The sequence below is a fragment of the Antedon bifida genome, chromosome 2, assembly GCF_963402885.1.
Source record: "Antedon bifida chromosome 2, ecAntBifi1.1, whole genome shotgun sequence".
NCBI lineage: Eukaryota > Metazoa > Echinodermata > Crinoidea > Comatulida > Antedonidae > Antedon > Antedon bifida.
In genome coordinates, this window is record NC_136227.1 from 12,117,002 (window position 1) to 12,139,720 (window position 22,719).

The 22,719-nt window shown below is 31.6% G+C and overlaps 1 protein-coding gene across 1 annotated transcript in view; it reads right to left on the bottom strand.

Moving 5' to 3' along the window:
* LOC144858820 (uncharacterized) overlaps positions 1 to 22,719 on the bottom strand; it is a 240,976-nt gene that overhangs the window by 196,984 nt on the left and 21,273 nt on the right. The gene's annotated exons all lie outside the window — the stretch shown is intronic.

Here is a 22,719-nt window from a genome sequence, read left to right on the forward strand (position 1 = left end):
AAAATGGGTCTAATATGGGTCTATATTACATCCTTTAATATCATTGCTCTTCACTATTTAATGATGAGGAGGTGGTGGACGGAGTTGGTAGTGTGTTGACGGTTGACAATAAAAGAGAGTATGGCAAAATGCATTACTAAAAATGATGAATAAAACATCATACTAAAATATTCAGTACAAATAGCATCTTTGATCATTATAATACACAGGGATCATAGGGCATTTAAGTGACTTGTCTAAAAAACAAATTTGTTAAAATTGCATTTTTAAAATACAAAATCATATGTAAGAACAATTGAAGGTTTGTGAAATTGTAAGTGTTTTTGTTAAAAATGAAATGTCCCCCTGAAAAAAAAAAAATATTATTAACAACATTTTTGTTGGAAGTGCCATTTTGACCAAAAATTTGATCCAAAAAAATGTATTTACCTGAAAAAATTTTTAATTAAATATTTTAATGAAAAAAAGTTCAAATTGGCTGCCAGCCAGTGGGTTTGTGGTTGAATTTAACCATTTATTTGTCATTTTATAAGTGAAAACATTTTTTTTTTCTACGGAAGTGATTATAGTAACTTTATTAAAACCCTACAAAATAACATATTCAAAATCTGATTTAATTAATCTTCATTTTTCATGATTTTGGGACAATACACCTTTTGATTAAATACTGTTTAAAAAAATAATATTAATATAATAAAATGGTCAAGGCACTATTGTTATTGTAAATGTTTTATAAAGTATTTCAAATGGAAATTTATGACCATAGCGTGAAAAAACATAATGTATAGCATTATGTATTGATAATAATACACATTAAAGATTATAATTTCAATTAGAGTATATAACTGTACAGTGTTGCTACAAAAACTGATATTGTTTGGCACACAGTAACAACTATATTTAAGCCGAATTGTCAAAAAGCACTAAGTGGAACAGCAACAATATTAAAACATAGCAATGCTATAAAACGATAAAGTTTACAACGATTAGTGAACAATAGAAAAAGATGTGTTTTAAAATATTCCATGTGTTTGTTATACAAAATGAATAGCAAACTTGTTTTTATTGTGCACAAAATTTAGATAAACTTAAATGTCGCCCTCTATAAATTTTATATTTGTGGAATTTAATTAACCACAAATATTTTTTATCAATTATTTTGGAACATTGGGTACAATTAAATTGGTACACAAAAAGAGTTGGAAAATCATTTTGTGGTTTATATATTATTGTAACCACTAAACACTAATGCAAAAGGAAACTTGATCACTTGTAAAACAGCTTTAAAGGTGTATCATTGTCACTACCAGATTTTATATTGAGAGTCTAAATCACTGATAATCAGTTGCACTTGTGTTGAAAATTGGTATAGTCAAGTTTTGAACCAAATTTTGTTTACCCCGTAAACTAACAGCATATTTTCATTTCAATTGACACTTACAGCGCTAATTTTATCACTATCTTTTAATAACTTATATTTATTGGCATCTTAATTATTTTTAATATTAGTATTAAGATCAGGACGGTATTTAGTTAGACTCAGAGTGGTTTCAGTAAAAAATATATCATCCAAGGAAATTATTAAAAACTTTAACTGGTTAAAGCTGTCTGAATCAACAATCTGGTAGATAGGAAAGTACTTATGTACTGTATATTAAATTAGTAAAATGCTTAAATTGTTTAAAAGGAGGTGAAAAGAGAAGCTTTTGCCTCACTTGAACAGCCAGGTTTTATCACTGTGTGAGTAGTACAACATGATTCCAAAAATATTATATTTTATTAAAATAATCAACTTTAAACTTATATTCTAGAGTATCAGATTAATTATTATTATAATATTGCTTATGTATAAAAAAAAATAAAGCAGTCTCCATTTTATATTTCTTTAGTAATTTTGTATTTAATACTTTGAAAACTATAATTAGGATAGAACAATTTGAATTGAATATTATTACAGTAGGCCTATTTAGTTATAAACCTAAACAAATTACCGGCCTAGTATTCATTTATTCATGGTCAAATACAGAAAAATATGTACATTATTTTTGTTTGTTCAAAGTTAAAAATTCACATAAAGATATAAAAATGAGTTAAAAAAGGTTAAAATTTGGTGAAATACAGATAAAATAAATCGTTTAAAATACAAAATACAAGCAAGATTGGTGTGTGTAAGGGTATAGCATAAAATGATCAATGTATGTAAGTTTCATTGAATTGACTCATTGCAGTAGTGAGAAACGAGTTTCTCATCCTATTGGTTTTCCATCTTGGGTACATTAAACGCCCTGACTTACTAAAGACAAGGTAATGGTGAGGAAGGGTGATACTCATCAGACATAATTACTTTTTACTTATGGCACTGTTAACAATATCTTTAGCATTCTCTTTAGTTCCTATTATTCTTTAAGCTGTTTTACTGATTTCATTAAAATATTTGATTGTATAGTATTAAAAGAGGACGAAAAATCTACAAATAAAACCCTAGCATAAGTATTTAGCACAATCAAGATGAGCAAGCAAGTTATGTATTAATGTAGTAATAGATGTTCATAAACACCAAGCTAATTGAATTCAGCTATCAAAACTAATTTTTTATTATGTAATTGAATAATAAATACTCATTTCAATAAACTTTAAAGCTAGAATACCACGATACAGATAGCAGCACAAGACAAAAAAACTAACAAAGTGATATATCACTCTGTGTGTGTGTCATCCATGTGATACCAACATATTTTATGTTTTTAAATTATCCACTTTCAAATAATCAATAATCAGTATTTTGTTTCTCATGCTTAGAATTATTTACAGGGGCTATCACATTTAAATAGAGCAAATATCTTAACATTTTCAGTCCACTGTGACATTTTAGTAATTGTTCTAAGTAGGGTATGTTTAACAAACCTTGTGTTATGGGTGAACAATATAGATGGTATATTCATAACGCAGCAGAAAGGTGCAAGAAATATATGATAAAATATCAGAGATAACGATATCGATAATGATCAAGATAAATATGCGGTATATTTATACCATGGAGCTATAAAATCTAATTTTATAGTTCCATGTTTATACAGTATATTTTTTATGAGACCCATTTCTGCTGCCACAAAAAATACCATATAAAATATACCATATACAGTGTGTATATTCTTGGCAGCAGAAACAGGGCCATAGTATATATTATTTGAAAACTTCCATGTGATAGTTTAATGCAATGCTGATTTTGACATAAGTCTGTAACAAATAAATTCTCTAGCATTAGTGGTTTTACATTTTGCCATGAGCAACAAATATGAAAATTGGTGAGTACCGCCCATGTTTTGCTATGATTTTAAAGTTATTTGTCATTTATTTATCCATTATTATTATTATTTTTCCATTCTTTATGAGGGACATATCAGGACCACAATTAATTGGATTGACCATTGTTTCTAGCAGTGTGATTGTATTAAAATTTCTTGATTTGATGTAATGCAGCTGACATTATTACCCCTGTCTAACTACATAATTTGCTTAAATTCAAATTATATAGTAGTATAATGATTGCAATAATAATAATGCAGTATATAATTGCAATGAATTAACTGAAAATACTGGTAAGTTAAAGAAAGCTATTGCATGTATTGTGCTCCTTCTCTTATAGAATTGTTAAATGGAAATTATTTTAAACTGAAGTATGATCATAACTGTAATAATGACCATATACACTTAAAAATACAATTTAAAATCAATTATGAATGATTTAGCCTAAGAATATATTGGTTTTTTGTTTTTAAGAGAATAGCAAATCTCAATTTAACTTAACAATTTGGCACATTATCAATATTATTAAATTACAGTATTTGATTAATAAAATTTAAATGTGTGAGGAGTATTATTGATTAATCAATAACTTTATTGTTCCGCATGTAATTTTGAAATAACATAGTACTTTAAATATTATAATTTACATTGCAGAAAGTAAGTATATCAAAGTGTAAACAAACTATATTTATGATTTTACCGGCGTTTGTAAATAAGAAAGTTTGTAATTAGGAATTACAGTGCATAGGTGGAAAGGTTAACTGTATTATTTTATAATTATTATTTTTGACAATTATGTTTAGCTTGATCATTTGACATTGCTGCAAAAGGGCATTTTTGAATTAAAAAAGAGAAGAAAGAACACTGAGAGATACACAAGCTGTAGTATATATAAATCATAGAGTAATATCATATGAAAGATAAAATAAATAAAAACAAAATGTAATAATTAGTTTCACATTTCCTTTATAATCAAATTTTGGAGATGGATGACTATTCAATATATTAGCTACATTGTATATTTTAATAGTAATAAAAAAAAAAAAAATGAAGCATTTATTATGCACTCTAAGGTATGTAAACACAACTGAACTGTAAGACCATCTTTCACTTATTTCTCAAATAAAATATTAAAAATTCGAATCCTGGACATGAAACGTAACAAAACAAATTTGGCCTATTCAGTTTTCTTTAAAACCTTAACCATGGTGATATAAACAAGGGTTTGCAATGACATTACCTTTGTTTTACTGTCAAATTCATCAGAAAGGAATTCAAACAATGTTTTATCTCAGAAAGATGAAGAAAACTAAGTTTTAGATTTAGCAGACAAGTTTTATTTAGCACTCAAATTTAAAATGGATCATGACAAATTGTTATAGTAGGACATGTTTTATAGTCTAGAAAATTTGAGGAACATTATTTCTTTTAAAAACTTGCTGATAGTAATACACCGTTATCCTCTCGCGACAAACAAATCATCATGTCAACCTTGTCTTTAGTTTTAATAAAGTTACTAAGTATGAGACTGATTAGAGCCCTCAAATTTAATGATTTTTACATAATTAATAGCTAAAATTAGAATATATTATTTACTTATTTCCCAATATTGGATCATTTTATTGACAAAGTTGGGTAAATTTTGAAAAACCTGACTTTAAAATAATTAAAAGGCCTGCAGCCAGTTACCATTTGCGGCCATTGAAGAAATGCATAATTGTTTTCATTAATTCATTTTAAATACTGCATTAAATATTTCTTATTGTTTTTTTTTTTAAACAGTGATCATCGACTGAATTTTCTGAAAAATTTACATACAATTATATTCAATCAACTTTCTTTCTTTTTAAATAGCTAGCTGTTGTTGAAAATTGAAGAATATAATAACATTGCATAAAATAAGATAAGAAAATATTTTCAAATAATGGCATGCTTAGAATGTTTCACAATTACAAATAAATGAAAGATAATATATAAATGAAGTCAAAGAATAAAAACAAATAACATATGTATGCCAGCACAACAGATGAGAAGTGAGAAAGGATTCTTCTAATGTACTTTACCCACATCTAGGATATTAAAAAGGTACAATAAAGAAGACTACCTTTTAGATAGTTCATTATGTTCAAATATAATTATATGCTTGCAAATTATTCTCTGCATTTCTTTAAATTTAAAACAATCTAGCTATCCATTTTTTCATTTGAAACAGGTAAATATAATATGAATTAGACATGGATGCCTTTATATTTAACACAGACCGGGTAGTGGGATATTATACTACAAGCAATGGGGTACAGTAGGATGATAGAGCAAAGACCAAAGCTTTCAAGGCACATTCCGTAGAACGATAATGCTCTTATGAGCAAATGTAATTTAAACAGGTTTTATCGACAGTAATTATATGCTGTAATTTGTTGAAATGTGCCACAATTATATTTGGCAAACCTGTCATTAAAAAATATAAACTAATGTATTGTATTTGTTGTATGTATTAATGTAAATCATTAAAATAATGTAAGGTTTAAGATGAGTGAAGATTTTGTATCTATAATTACAACATTAAATCAGACAAAATCTTTATTACTCCAATTTATAGATTTTATGAAAAAATTAATCTAGACTTTTTAAATTGGAAAAAAAAGTTTAAATATTTTGTTAAAATTATACAATTACTTGAGACACTTAAATATAAGTGTGCATGACTTACCTCGTCTGCAATATTCAAGTCTGATCCTGCATTGATCAGGCACATACATGTGCTGCTATGACCAAATCTGGCAGCATAAGACAAAGGTGTTCTTTTATACTGAAAATATTAAGCACATAGAGGTTATTATATTTCACATAATCTATAATATAGATAATTATCATATCAGAAATCAAGTTTTTAATCTCACGAGTTATACTCTATTTTTAGTAAACTTTGTTATACTATTATTTAAAAATTTTAAAAACAAACTCAAAGGTAACATTTATTTCTCTTTTAAATTCCTAATAATAAAGTACAACAATTTGTACAGGTAATGTGATAATGAGGACACTGCCTTTGATTATTATGTTTGCATACCAGATGGTTATTTGCATACCAGATGGTTATGCCAAGTCAAACAATTCAGAATTAAAACAAATTAGATTAACAATGGATATAAACCAGCTCTAAGTATGTCAGAAGATTTCTTAGTGTTAGTATCAATAGACCAGCACTAGTTTGCCTTGTGTTACAGAAGTTCTGTTAACGTATTATAATAAATATTACTGAGACTAAGGGGCAATGAAATAACATGGAAACCTGTCAAATCAACCTGCTTCACCACCACTTTGATTACTTGTAAGCAAAGGATTCAATGGAGATGACGACACAATTGTATTGTGCATGCTTAGAAGGAACCAGTGGCCTGAATAGTCTGAATAAATGATCTGTAGAAGCAGAGTCTAGGCCGTAATTGTCTTGTACTGTATGTATCCTATGAGGTGTGGGGTTAATCAAAGGGTTATAAACACAATCGTCCATCCACATGATAAACAATATTGTAATTATTTATAATCTAAAATAATAAAAATCACAAGGTACAGAGCACTTTAGGGGGTAGACGGGATCGTCAAAAAGTGAAACAAAACACTATCAAGTGACTTCTGACCCCCTAAAGTGTAAAAATTAAATAAACTTAAATACAGAAAAAGAGTTTAAAATAACATTTCACATTTCATTGAGTTCAGACAGGTATTTGAGGCAAGTTTTTTTTAAGTGAATATATAAATGAAGAAAGGGAAAAAACTAGACTACCTTTAACATTTGGAGGCAAGTTATGAACAGACGTGGAAATGAATTAAAAATATTATAATGAGCAGAATTCGTTCTTGAAATACTTAAGGTGTCGCAAATTTTGAGTAATGTAATTAATATTTCGTGGCCAATACATTTCTAACTGCCGAAAATGTTGGCCAAATTAGGGCGAGTAGACCTTGATATACATAGTGTAAGCCTCTATGATAGGGTCTACTGTACTTTACCAGAACAGAAGATCAATGTAAATATTGCAGTATAGTATAAAGTCATTTTGATAACAGCATAAAGAATTGTAGTACAAAACAGTCCCATATAAATGATAATATGTGACTATGAAAACAGTTAAGTGGAGAAACAATTAATGTACAGTACATTTACATTTGTTTTGATGATAATGTGTCATCATTGTGTAACTTTCATTTTCAAGTGCATGTGTATGTAAAATGAAATGTGTGAGCTCTCACTGTAAGTATGAGTTTAGGGCTTTTGTACATTCCTACTAATAAATGATATTCAAATTGTTGCAACTTCATTTTAATTATTATTTTTTAAATATTTCTGATCTACTGATTTTTCAAGAAAATACAACAATCCTTAAACAAATTTCTGCCAAGAGCACCAACTTGGCATCATAGTTTTTGTTCACTATAATGCTTTTTTTAATAGTCGTACAAAAGATCATGTGTTTATTTATTGCAATTCAAAAGATTTCTATGCATAGCTTTTATCTGAAATTGCTTTAAATAAAATTATAATAGTTCATCATAACAAAATACTATAATAATAATTATTGCTTTAATGTAAGTGGAAATGGTGATGAATTGGTGGTTCTCAATTTTGTATGCATAAAATATGAACTGAAAAGATAAATCTACTACAGAAATGTGGGTATTGAAGGTAAACAAAATGCATAACCAAAAACAAAAATGTTTCCTCTGTCTGTTTGAGTGCTCTATTCATTAAATTATAAATCCCATCTTTTTATATTTTTGGTATTGGTATTCCTATTTTTCATGGCTGTATACATAAACATGTTATGACAAACTCATTTTAAAATGAAGGCAAGTCCCTCTTTTCTCCATACTTGTTAATGACGATTTCTTTTGAATCTAATGTAACAGTAATGCAATTCATATTGTCAACTTGTCATGATCATCAGATTCTTGAAAATATGAAATAGATTGAAAATTCAAATTCTCAAATTAAAAAATTTAAATTTTAAACTTTAATATGCTGTATCAGCAGTAATGCTATTATAGACAGAAACTAAGAAGGTTTATTATTTACTAATACTAGTGAATTTCAAAACTGAATGTGTCATATGAACAATAAACAGCAGCCTATCCCTCTTTTGGAATGATAGTGGCATTCAAGCTTCTCTCTTCATAATATTTAAGTGTCTTACTATTGTTATCAAAGTATTTTAGGGATAACAACTAATTAGCATCCTGTTTCCACTGTAAAGTATATGTACAAGTAAAGCATCGGTGATTTAAAGATCTGAGTGCAGAATAATTTGAATTCTAACAATCATCAATGTTTACATGCAGTCAGTAGACAGTTAAATATGCCATAAAGCAGACAATTTAAAATCAACAAATGTGATGTTGTTTTAGATCTCTATTTTAATTTTTCATTGATCTCTTTTAGATGAAATAAATTGACCATGTTTATGTTGGTATTAAAAAAATCAGAAAATATTCATGAAAAAACTGTAGTATGGCTACAAAGAAAGGAGTTTGCTAACATTGTGACGTAGTACAATCTAGTATCAATTAGAATATAACAGTTGAAAAATGACTTATACACTAAGTTGTTCAAACTTCACCCTATTTTGTTTAGCGTTATTAATACAAATTGGGCAAAGATTAATTAAAACCATAATTTTCAATAAATCTCTGAATACAATTTTACACTTGATCCTGTGATTCATTAAGAATATTAAATATTCTCTATTTTCATTTTATAGTATTTAATTAAAAACGCAAGTCATATCGATGCTAGATTTGCTACAGTTTCTACATAGCCTATAAAGATGTTGATATATGATGGCACCAAATAATATGGAGGTTTCGCAACCTTACGAATACGATAACGAAAACAGATAGGTCATACATTTGTTAAACTTTTGAGCTGATATTCGTAAAGCGTATTTGTGTTGACGAATATCACCAGTCATAGTTTTTTATCTATTTTGCACACTTTGCATTGAATAAAAAATGATTCATGATTTAATAATATAATTATAGATAATTTATTGAAAGTAATTTAGTAAAAATGCCACATCAATTTTGATAAATAGCAGTTTTTTAAAGTCCTCTCTCGCTACACTAGGCCTATAAGCAACCATTGCAACATGTACCTGTGCTTCATTTAAGTTTACAGCAGTCATATTTTGGACGGCACCCTCAATATTTCGTTGCCATGCAAAACAGATTTGTACTGGCTTACGAAAACGAATAAGTTTGTGTGACGTATTCGTGTCGTGAAACCTCCCTCATGTTTGCACAACTACGTCCACTTTTATGCTTCTTTGCCAGGAACCTGTATTTGCATGCTATAAAATGTTAAGGACAGAATTGTTCTAAAAGAGTTACTCAATGCAGGGTGGGGGTCTTTAATGTTTTGTAGAGATACATCATTTAGGTCCTTCACCATATTTCAGAAAAGTAGTAATTCAAAAAAATGTTGAATCCTGAAAGTGAACCCAACTGAGACAGTTATGAAAAGGAGTTGCACAGTATTGCTATAGTTAAGTCACTGATGACAACATTTCTACATAGTATTTTTGATTAAAAAGTTTAAACTGTGAAATATGATTTTCACAATTTGACTACTTAATGATATAAAATCATAATTACAAAAAAAGTCTTCAGAACTATTAATATTCTTCTTTGAGATGCTGTAGGGATAGTTTCATCTATGATATCCAAACAAAATACCAGTCTAGAAATGGGTTTTAATACCTTTCAAATAATATTTGGCCGCACACACAATTTAAAGACCAGGTGCGGGCAAAAAATTTCTATTGATCATACATTCCAATAATTATTGATCTATAGTTTTCCCTATGTTTCATAATTTTTGGAATTTCATTTGTGTTACATGAGCTTGTTGAAAATAAGCATTTTCTTATTAGTCCAGTAAAGATAAGTCAAAAATAGGGTGAACCTAGAACAAATTCCAACAGAATTTGTTTTTGTTTTTTCTGGTAAATATGGTTCAAATGAATATCATATCCAAAGTTTACCAAAATCGGACATCGGGAAGTGGGTTAATTAGCATAAATTCAAAATGGCCGCCATTTGCTATTTTGAAGCTCCATATCTCCTTAACGGTTGGATTTAGACCACCTGAGTGCATTACGAGTAGATATAAATGTGATATTAAACATTCTAATTAGCATATTAAAATTCCCATATGACGTACCTATGACGTCATATGACGTCAAAATCGTAACTCCAGTCCTTACCGCCCCAATCGATATAGAAGTCCCAGCCCTTATAATCGCTCTTACCAGTTTCAAAGAAATAGACGCAGTCCTAGTCCTTATCGTCGTGATCAGCATTTCCGAAATTCTAGTCCCTATCACCAAAATCGTAATAGGAGACCCTCTAGCCCTTACCCTAATCGTCGACCATTCAGTCCAGGTCGTGATAGACATGTATCTTTTGCAGACCAGAAGGAATACAAGCCCGAGCTGGGAAGATGGAGCAATTCCCAAGTCATGAAAAGTCCCTTCCTCATAATGTTTCACAGACGCTCCATGTTCAATTAAATTCCAATTCTGAAATCCCAATATCTATTGATACACATTCTACTATAGCCCTTATCGACACAGGTGCTCAAATATCTATTATCAATTATACGTTTTATGATGACTATCTTAAATCCAGCCATACCTTTAACTCTGATTAAGGGATGGTTTGATCAGTCAACGGCTCACCATTGAACATAGTAGGCACCCTAGACATCACATTTTTTATTAATGATTCTCCTTATTTACACACATTTCTAGTAACTAAGGCAGTAGTTAAGTCTGTTATACTAGGACTTGATTTTTTGGATAAATACTCCGCAAATATTGATTTGAGTACCAAATTATTTTCTATTTCATTTCCTACCCACAATTGTATAGTCATGCCCACTAATCAGGAATTAGTATGCCCCAATGTTTTCATAGATGAAGCCATTCATTCCCATGTTAATAGTTCTGTTAACGATAAGGATGCTTCTGAATTTACAGCTATTTGTATGAATATATCAGATGACACTCGTAGTGATAAGAAATTTAGTATCACCCTGCCTAATGCTTTATCTCAACAGCAATCTGACAATGTTAATGATTTAATTGAAAAATTTGACTCTATTATCAGTAAAGACAAATCTGATTATGGTCGCACAGATATTATTCAGCATTTTATTGATACCCAACATCCTAACCCAATTCGCCAAAGGGCATATCGAACATCCCCAAAAATGAGAGATGAAATTAAATACCAAAATTAAAGAATTATTACATAAAGGTGTTATTGAACCCAGTAATAGTCCTTTGAGTTCCCCTGTAGTCATGGTTAAAAAGAAAGACAAATCATACCGTTTCTGTGTTGATTATAGGAAGTTGAACCAAAATACTGTCCGTGATTCTCATCCATTACCTCATATTGAGGATATGTTAGATGCCCTAGCTGGAAATAAATACTTTACTACTGTACCCTTGATTTATCATCCGGTTATTGGCAAGTTGCTATGGACCCAGCTAGCAAACACAAAACTGCCTTTACAACAGGCGATGCCTTATACCATTTTAATGTTATGCCAATGGGTTTAACTAATGCATCATCCACGTTCCAAAGATTAATGCAAAATGTACTTAAAGGTCTTCTATGGAAAACAGTTATGGTATATTTGGACGATTTAATTATTTTTGGTAAAACCTTTGAGGAGAAATTTTCAAATATTAATGAAGTGTTCTCTCGCCCGACAAATGCAAATTATTTCAGGAAAAAGTCACATACTTAGGACATGTTATTTCCCAAAATGGTATCGAACCTGACCCATCCAATTTGGAGAAAGTTAGAGATTGGCCTGTTCCCAGAAATGTTAAACAAGTTTGTGGATTCATTGGCCTTTGTTCGTATTATCGACGTTTTATTAAAGACTTTGCTAATATTATTAGTCCTATACAGCAATTAACAAAGAAAAATGTCCCTTTCCGGTGGACCGCCGATTGCACCACTGCATTTAATGCACTTAAACAAGACTTACTAAACCCCCCAATTGTTGCATATCCAGAGTTTTCAAAACCTTTTATTCTTTTAACTGATGCCTCAGATTTTGCTATTGGATCTGTTTTAACACAATTGCAAGATGGTTTAGAACGAGTTGTCGCTTATGCCAGCCACACTTTAACACAATCTGAGAGACGCTGGGCGACAAACGACCGAGAATTATACGCAATTGTGTGGAGTGTCCGTCATTTCCGCCATTATCTACGAGATGTCCCCTTTACGATTATAACCGATCACAAGCCTTTACTTAACTTTAAATCTCTTAATTTAGATACAGACCTTACAGGTCGTCGATGTAGATGGGCTCTTGAGCTTGATACGTTTGATTGGACAATAGAACACAAATTAGGAAAAAAACATCAGAATGCAGATGCTTTGTCCCGACTTTCTGAAACTCAGGAAGATACTTCTTATTTAGGTGCTCTATTATTTGATTTCACATTAGCAAATCATAACATTCAACATGCTCAGGAAAGTGATCCAACTATTAGCAAGATAAAGCAGTATGTTGAGTTAGGCACAGTTCCATCTGACTTACTTCCCCTTCAATTAACAAATTGCTAAAGGAGTTCCCAAATCTCCGTATTTTGAATGGTGTTTTAGTCAGAGAATGATTTTATGTATGAAGGTAATAATGATACAGTACACAATAGAAATGATATTCGTATGGAATCTCTATATGCTAATCAACTAGCTCAGCGCCTTAAAACAGCGCAGGGGATAGCACAAACCAACACGCAATAGCAGAAGTACAGACGTAAGACACACTATGACATTTCTGCACGTTTTACCCCTTATGAAATTGGAGATCAAGTTTGGTTAAATGATCCAGCTAATGCCCGAGTTAAACTAGCACCAAAATGGATTGGCCCTTATCAAATTGTAAAGGTTGACGATAGTGGTAAAACATATAAATTGCACAATCAAAAGACAAACCTACCCTATGCTAGATGAGTACACTATGATAGATTAAAACCTTACATCAAACCTACAATCACTTTAAGATATGGCCGAATTATTAAAACCTCAGCAAAGTATGAAAATTAGTTTTAATTTGTTTTTTGTATATACTGTACTTATTTTTTCTGCATAAGTACTGTAGTTCAGTTTTTTTTTCCCTAGATATTACCACTATGCATGTTGTGTTTTATATAGATAGATTCTTTTTACACTATTTCTGACAGTTACTGTATATTGGATTAGCTGTTGTTTCACATTATTTAGTGATTATTTCACCTAAGAGCAAAAGTGAGAGATTTGCTCTCTTGTGATTTGTAGTATGACTGCCACACATCTTTCTTGACATTTTTCATGACCTACCAATTGGTTTACTGTTATGCTGATATTGAGTATTACATTTGCACTGTGCCTGGTGACACTAGATTTCCATGGTGTTAATTTCCTTCATTGTATTTTTAATAATTTGTGTTTACATTAATGGCACATCATGCCCAGTTGACATACGTTATTTCGCAAAGCGTCGTTCCTGATCATGACTTTTGTCTATGGGATTAAATAACCCGCGACTAGAGATATCGCATGTCTCCTATTTGGGTAGTATTATGTCCTGTGTTTGTAATTTTATGTGCACTGAATATTCATGTTATTTTCCACTTATTTGATGTATATTCCTAATATAATGTCGTACCTGATCATGGCCATATTGAGTCTATGGGCGGCGACAAGAGGAACAACTAACATTTTTGTGGTTGAACGTTCTTATTATTTAAATAATTTTGTTTGTAGAATTCGTATGTCACTTTATCCCTCATGGTATCCCTCGTGTTTATACCTATGAACATCATAGACATTGTGCCAATTTGTCTTACACCAGCATACATTACACATACTTCTATTTCGAACTATCTTATTCTGAATTTCTCTAACTATTCAGTGGTGGTTCACTATTTTTTTTTTACAACACATTGTATTGCTTGTATTGGCGGAGTGGCGATAATTATTTTAATTGATGTTTTATTATGGAGGTGTTCCGGGCGTTTATTCAAATAAATACCATCCTAATTGGTATAATTAATACATTATTCCGCGACACAGTGAGCCGTTTTGGCCTAAGAAGGAAGACGTTTTAGACGGCTTGCAACATGGGCAGAAGTATCCTAGGGTCCTGACGGGACTCAGATAGCGCATAGTATATATACATAAAGTCCTGGCAGCTTACTCAACAACTCGGCTATCGGGATTTCATTCGATTTCAAACAAAAGCTCTTATCATCAATTCTCTCGATGTAATTTTATATAATTATTTCCAACAATTTACTCCTATGTTTTATGAATATATTTAATTTGATCTTTTGTAGATATAAAAAGTGGTAAAAAAGAATAACAAATGCTTGGTAAATTGTAGGCCTAGATAACAGTCCAAAAATAGTATAATTGTGTTATAAATATAATATAATATTGTGTGTATAAATGTGGATAGGCGTTAATTAGATGGTATTTGGATGGGAGGGAGGGATGGGGGAGTGGCGATAATTATTTTAATTGATGTTTTATTAGGGAGGTGTTCCTGGCGTTTATTCAAATAAATACCATCCTAATTGGTATATAATACATTATTCCGCGACACAGTGAGCCGTTTTGGCCTAAGAAGGAAGACGTTTTAGACGACTTGCAACATGGGCAGACTTTAATCTCGACCTTAACCTATACTATTCAAACTGTAATGTTCAATGTCATGTGGATGCCACTGTTTCCAATTCTTTCTTGCCCCTGATTAATAAACCGACTCGTGTAACAGAAAATACATCTTCTATCATTGATAATATATATAGTAATTCTACAAATAATCACAATATCAATACTGGAATTATTTACACAGATATATCAGATCATTATCCTATATTTGCAATCACAAAATCTGAGAATCATAAAAAAAATACAAAACAGTCATTTATTTTAAAACGCACTTATTTCCACCAGCAAGTCGAATCCTTTAAGGAAGACTTGGCAAATGAAAACTGGCAACCTGTCCTAAGCACAGAAGATGCAAACATTGCATATTCAACATTTGCTCACAACTTCAAACATTTAATTGATAAAAACTTTCCTTTGAAAAAAATTAAGGCAAAAGCAAATAAAGATCGATCTCCATGGATCACCGAGGCAATAGCAAAGTCAATAACAACTAAGGGCAGGTTGTATATTTCATACAGAAAAAATCCCACTCCTTCACACAAACTGAAATATACTAAATACAGAAACAAACTTACAGCACTTATTAAGAAACGAAAAGAAGAATACTACTTTACTCAATTTGAAAATAATAAAAGTAATACCAAAAAGACATGGAAAACGATTAACACTATAATGGGAAGGACAAAAACACGACAACTACCACCAACAATAAATCATGACTCTAAGCAATTCAACACCCCCTCAGAAAAAGCAAATGCGTTTAATACTTATTTTACAAGCATTGGAGAAACATTGGCAAAACGAATTTCACAAGAACCATAAATAACAGAATCATCCTCGTATTTAACAGGAAACTATGTTAATTCTATGTTTCTAAGACCTGTTACTGAGGATAAAATTAAAACTCTCCTCGAAAATTTGGAAACTAATAAAACACCTGGGCACGATGACATTGGAGCACTATATCTAAAACCATACTCAAATTATCTTAAACGACCGATTACTCATTTGATCAACATATCACTCGCTACCGGTTGTTTTCCGGACGAACTTAAAATTGCAAAAACAATACCTATCTTCAAGAACGGAGATAAATCAGAAATTAACAATTACTGTCCCATATCTATACTGCCATGTCTTTCGAAGGTTTATGAACGGGTTGTTAGCAATCAAACTATTTCATTCCTAAACAAGAACAATGTACTTAATAAATCACAATATGGTTTCCGACAACAACATTCTCCTATTCACGCATTATTAGATGCATTTGAAAAAATTACCTCTGCAATCGAACAAAAATGCTTTATGATAGGAATATTTTTAGATTTATCAAAAGCGTTCGATTCAATGGATCATCACATTTTATTACAGAAGATGAGACATTACGGTATTAGAGGTGTCGTTTTAGATTGGTTTAAGAGTTACTTATCAACTAGAAAACAATTTGTAAACGTAGAAGGTAAAACATCACAAACCAAATACATTAAGTACGGTGTTCCACAGGGGTCCATTCTTGGACCCTTACTATTCCTGATTTTTATAAATGATATGCCATTTGCCTGTAGAAACACAAACGTTATTATGTATGCAAATGACACTAATGTGTTCCTGCAACACAATGATATTACAAGAGCATTCGATATTTTAAACTATGAAATGGCATGTCTTTCTAACTGGTTTATTGCAAATAGATTAACGGTGAACACCAAAAAAACGAATTATATTGTATTTACTAGTAGAAATGTAAAAATTGACACGTCAAATCTAACTTTGCTAATTAATACTGATATTATAGAACGAGTAAATCAAACAAAGTTTCTTGGTGTTCATCTAGATGATAAATTATCATTTGCATATCATGTAAATTCAATCGCAAAGAAAGTTTCAACAGCTATAGGCACCATGAATAAAATAAAACGCGTACTCCCATACGAAATCCTATTAAAAATATACAACTCTCTCATATTACCTTACCTAACATATGCCATAACACTATGGGGATCTACTAATCAAACTATTTTAAATCGTCTTTATATTTTACAAAAGAAAGCACTAAGAATTGTTTGCAACGTTCCTTTTCATCATCCTTCTCTACCACTCTTTGCCCGCACACAAACATTAAAATTATCTGAGCTGTACCAAAAAAGTGTTGCGATACTCATGTTTAAGTTTCATCATAAAAAGTTGCCTATTACTTTTGATTCTTTCTTTGCTACAAACAATTCCAAACATAATTATGAGACAAGGGCTAAATACAATTTAAGCACACTGCTTTCAAAAGGACCCTATTGGGCCAACAAAGTGTCACATACAGAGGCACTAATGTGTGGAACTCACTACCCAATGACATTAAAATGTCAACCAGTATTGGTATGTTCAAACATAAAATTCATGATATGTTTGTCACCAGTTATCTTTAATTTTAAGCTACTGGTTAATTCATTTTCTCTCGACATTTGATTTGTTATTATCACTGCATTATTTCTATTGTTAGTATTTTTATCATTACAATTAATATGGTACATTATACTTTTTTTATTTATTTATTTATTTAATTATTTATCTATTTCAAATTTTTTTCATTTTAAGGGGCTTTGCGTCTAAAGCATTAGCTTACAGCTTAACCCCATTCACAACTTCAATTAATTGTGCATGTACTTTGTATTATCTGAGATTGTGAATAAAGTTATATATATAAGTATCCCAGGGTCCTGACGGGACACAGATAGCGCATAGTATACATAGTCCTGGCAGCTTACTCAACAACTCGGCTATCGGGGTTTCATTCGATTTCAAACAAAAGCTCTTATCATCAATTCTCTCGATGTAATTTTATATAATTATTTCCCACAATTTACTCCTATGTTTTATGAATATATTTAATTTGATCTTTATGTACTACACTACTTCACAAGCGCGGTCCGAAAATAAACAAAAAACCAAACGGCCAACTTAGTTGAAACAGGTTACAACTCCCTGGTTGAAACCAACCATGCAGGGAACTTGCTAGGTGATTGACACACCTTACCTTACCGTGAACCCGGAAATTACTTACCGCGCGTAGAGTTAAAATTTACCGATTGAAATCAGAAAATTTCTTATAAAACCCTTTATAATATCTTCCTAAGATAGAAATATGAAATAGCGTTGATGTGAAAACTAATGTTATCAAATCTACGCTTCGCGGTACATCTGAGATAGATAAGGTAGGTATCCATGGCGGAGATTTGTACCGAAGTTTTTGCATTGTGCTCGCCTATGTCAGAATTAACCATAATTTATATATAGATGAATCCTTGTGTTTTCAATGTTAATTTTATGTAATCAATATTAGTATTTTTTTTTTATTTAATTCTCTTAAAGATTGAGAAGTGGGACACTTCTTTGATAGGTGGGGAATGATGTAACACACGAGAGAATATAAATCTATTAACTGTTCACTAAGTTGGTATATTGTGGAATTTATAATTGCTCTAATGGGATTTCTAATGGGAGTTACTATAAACACTTGTTGATGTCCAGTGGTCCAATTTGCCCTAGCTTTCACTGAGGTGAAGGTGATGTGACATCCCTCCCTTAATGACTATTCCTCATCATCAAAGAATGTTCCTTTGTTCCAAATAGTCCCCTCCCAGTACATACACATTAATTAGGACCGTTCCTTAAATATGGATGTACTGGTAAGAGGAGGGCAGAGAAGAAAACGTTTATAATAGAGAGGATAAACGTTTATAATAGGAACATTTGAAATATAGCCAGTACAGACTGCATTATATTTAGTATTGGAACAAAACTGTTGTCACTGGACAAAACCATATTTACTGTTTGTATATTCTGTGACTGTATGACATCCTGCCGCTGAGACTATAATATATAGTAACGGATACAACCACCGTTACACTAAGATGAAAACTTGGTATGGTTTTTAAGCCTGGGGACAAAGTTTTGGCGTTGTTTCCCATTCAGGAAAGCCCAATACAAGCGTGATTTCACGGTCCATATGAAATTGAATAAAAAATAAATGATCTAAATTATGTCAGAGACACCAGGGAGACGGAAGAGTAGACAATTATGTCACATTAATATGCTTAAAAAGTATGCTGAAAATGTTTCTAGCTATGTAAAACCAAATTGTGTGGCTGTAGCTTGTAACAATGACGGTGGCTCTCAGAATGATTTAAAAGAAAATGGCAAGGAATATGATTTAAAACTAAGAAACTCTGATATAATGAACAATTTAAAACAAAAGTTAACGCATTTATCAATAGAACAACAGAGTCAATTAAGTACACTTGTGAATAAATGGAATGGTATATTTTCTGACACCCCTAACTATAGTGTAACAAATTCTGCATTCCATGATATTATTGTCTGGGATACACAACCTATTAAACAACATCCTTACAGGGTGAATCCAATTAAAATGGAGTATCTTCATAAGGAAATTGAATATATGTTAGAAAATGGTATAATTAAGCTTAGTAAAAGCGCCTGGAGTTTGCCATGCATGCTTGTTCCTAAGTCTGATGGTTCATATAGACTCATGGCGGATATGAGAGCAGTTAATCGTTGTTCAAAAACAGATTCGTATCCAATTCCGAGAATTGAAGATTTAATAGATAAGGTTGGGAATTCAAAATTTGTTAGTAAATTTGACCTTTTAAAAGGCTACTGTTAAGTGCCGCTAACGCCGCGCGCCCAGGAAATTTCTGCGTTCTGTACCCCGTTCGGGCTTTATCAATACAGGGTGATGCCGTTTGGCCTTAAGAATGCGCCCGCGACATTTCAGCGAATGGTAAATCGACTTGTAGCTAACGTAGAAGGTTGCGAGGCGTACGGTTGATGACTTGATAGTATACAGTCAAACTTGAGAGCAACACATGCAGCAGCTCAATAAAATGTTTAAAGCTTTGTCACAAGCAAACCTAACTGTAAACTTAAGTAAGAGTGAATTCTGTCACGCTACGGTTACTTATCTCGGACATGTTGTGAGGCAGGGAAGGGTTAGACCCATCAGGGCTAAGGTTGAGAGTATTTATCGGTACCCAGCACCCACAAACAAAAAATCGTTGATGAGGTTTTTAGGGATGGTGGGGTACACTATCGGAAGTTTTGTCCCAATTTTTCTAGCGTAGCAGGTCCTCTTACAGAATTGCTTAAGAAGAATGTCAAATTTAAGTGGTCGGATATATGTGAAATTGCCTTTAGTAAAATTAAGTCTATGCTAATGTGTGAACCAATCCTTATAGCACCGGATTTTAAGAAACAATTTCGTTTGTATGTAGACGCTTGTGATGTGGGGATTGGTAGCGTTCTCATGCAGTCTTGGAATTGATTTTAATACCTTCAAATTGGCAGGACTACGCACAATTTAAGGATTTAAAAGACAAAATCAATAACCAATTTTAAATAAATACTTCAGATTTTTAATAAGACAAAAATAGGCATGTTCGTTACTTACTAGTACCTAGATTTATTCAAGATGATTCGACCCAGGTGTGACAGGACGAATAGGTCCACTTTTGGGCCTTTATGTCTATATGCCTGGCTTCTAATTGATTTACATGACATGTTTAATATTATTCATTTGGATATTTAATTGTTCATTTTATATAATTTCTTTTTAAAGGAGGTACAAGGAGAATTGTTGTTCATCCTAAAGACCAACCATCAAATATTCTTTTCACCACAAATTAAGACATTAAAAACATTGAACAATAGGAGACATGAGTGCTAGAATATTCAACCAGGTTGTTGTTCTCCAGTTTGAACTGATATTAAAGAACAGGCTTTGAAAGCTCAGAAAACATGAAAATGAAATGCAGTTTTAATGTCCTACACCAAACATGGGGATAGAAAATGGATATAATTTAAAATATAATAAAGGTCTATTTATACACAAACAAACAAGAAAGAAGATATATTAAAATTTAATATATTTTAAACAAGATTCTGATTTTTTCATTTCTGACTACATTAATTTTACTGTGTGCACTATCATAATATTGCACCGACTCTGCAATTTGTTTTAATTATATTATTTGCTTTTAGAATTAATGAAAACAAAAAAGACACTCAAATATCAATGGGACTATTATTATTAACTAAACTCTTATAACATAAATGCTATAATGTATTTGTTCTGACATGTCATCTGTACATCAATTTCTAGATATTGTGTTGTACTATTCTACTGTACTACAGTATGTTTGATTCCTGAACCTCAAAATCACTTACTAGATGGTTACCGTCCATTGGACAGCCAGTACGGCTAGTAGAATTAAAATAGTTTTATCTAAAAGGCTTGAATATGGTTCATAAAACAAAGACTTAAAGATTATAACAATGGTTCCAACTAAGATTCAACCCAGGTACATGCAACTCAAGTAATTTTATCTATGATTTGCTTGTCATTGGTTAATTTAGGACATATCAAAACTTTGCTGTACAAAGCACAACAACCACCAAAAATATGAAATTGTTCATAATATTATCATGTTAATTATATGGGCTCATGTTTTGGTATATTTGCTCTAATTTTAGGTTATAAAACTCAAAAATTGTCATTAAATCTTAATATATTATTTATTCATTTTATACTGTAGGGGAGGCGTTCTTTGCTCGTGTACACTCTAGTGAAAACTAACTTACAATAAGAGGTTGATGGCAACATTTTAGTACCGTAGTTCCTTGGGTATAATCCCACCTCGGGTATAATCCCACCCCCGACTTTACGATTACCTTCGCACGCAAGCATATCCCCGGGCAAAGTCCCAGTGTATAATTTAACATTAGGCCAGAGGTGGGCCTAGGCCTACTGTAGCTAGCTAGGCCGACATCAATTTCTCACCAACAAAATAGAGTAATTTCTCTGAATTTGGCTGACTTAAAACTCATTAAACATTGTTAAGTTGAAAACAACCTTAAGGCTAGCATGTCCCGATCGTCACGTTCTGTACATCCTTTCGCCGTCCTGTACATTCTTTCTTGTTGTTTACACTACTCTGCATGCTTGATTACCATAAAAAAAACACCGCCCTCTATACCGACCGGCTTGTGCAGTAGAGTTTGTGTCACATGCAACAACATGCGATTTACACAGAGAGCTCGAGCTTGTGGGTGAACATGGAGAACTCGTATGATCGAGTTCATGTCGATTTAGGAAGCTAGGCCTAGATCACATTTTAGGATATTTTTTAAGTAGAAATCTCGGGGAAAATCTATACGGTAGGCATAGCACAGGTAAGACCAATTAGGCCGTGTAGGCCTAGATGTCCTGGCCGTCTAATTGCTAGGCCTACATCGGAATATAGCTTTTAGATAGCCTAAATCGTAGCTAGAAGAAATATCGTCATTTTCAGTTCATCCAGCGGGAAATCCCCGGGTACGAATTTACGAATAGAACTTTATTGCAATCAAACGAAAGATTGAAGTTTAACAAAAGCGTTTCACTCAGAAAAATAAAATGCAATATACAAATATAAAAGACATTCAGAAATGTAGAACATACAATCAAAAAATTAAAACAAAATAACAATTAAAAATCACTTATAGGTATAGTCCCACCTCCCAAATTCGGGCAAATTTCACGTACAAGGGGGGTGGGATTATACTACGGTAATAGAATATTCAAACAGTTTAATTAAGAAAAAGAAATTTATGTACGGTATATATAAT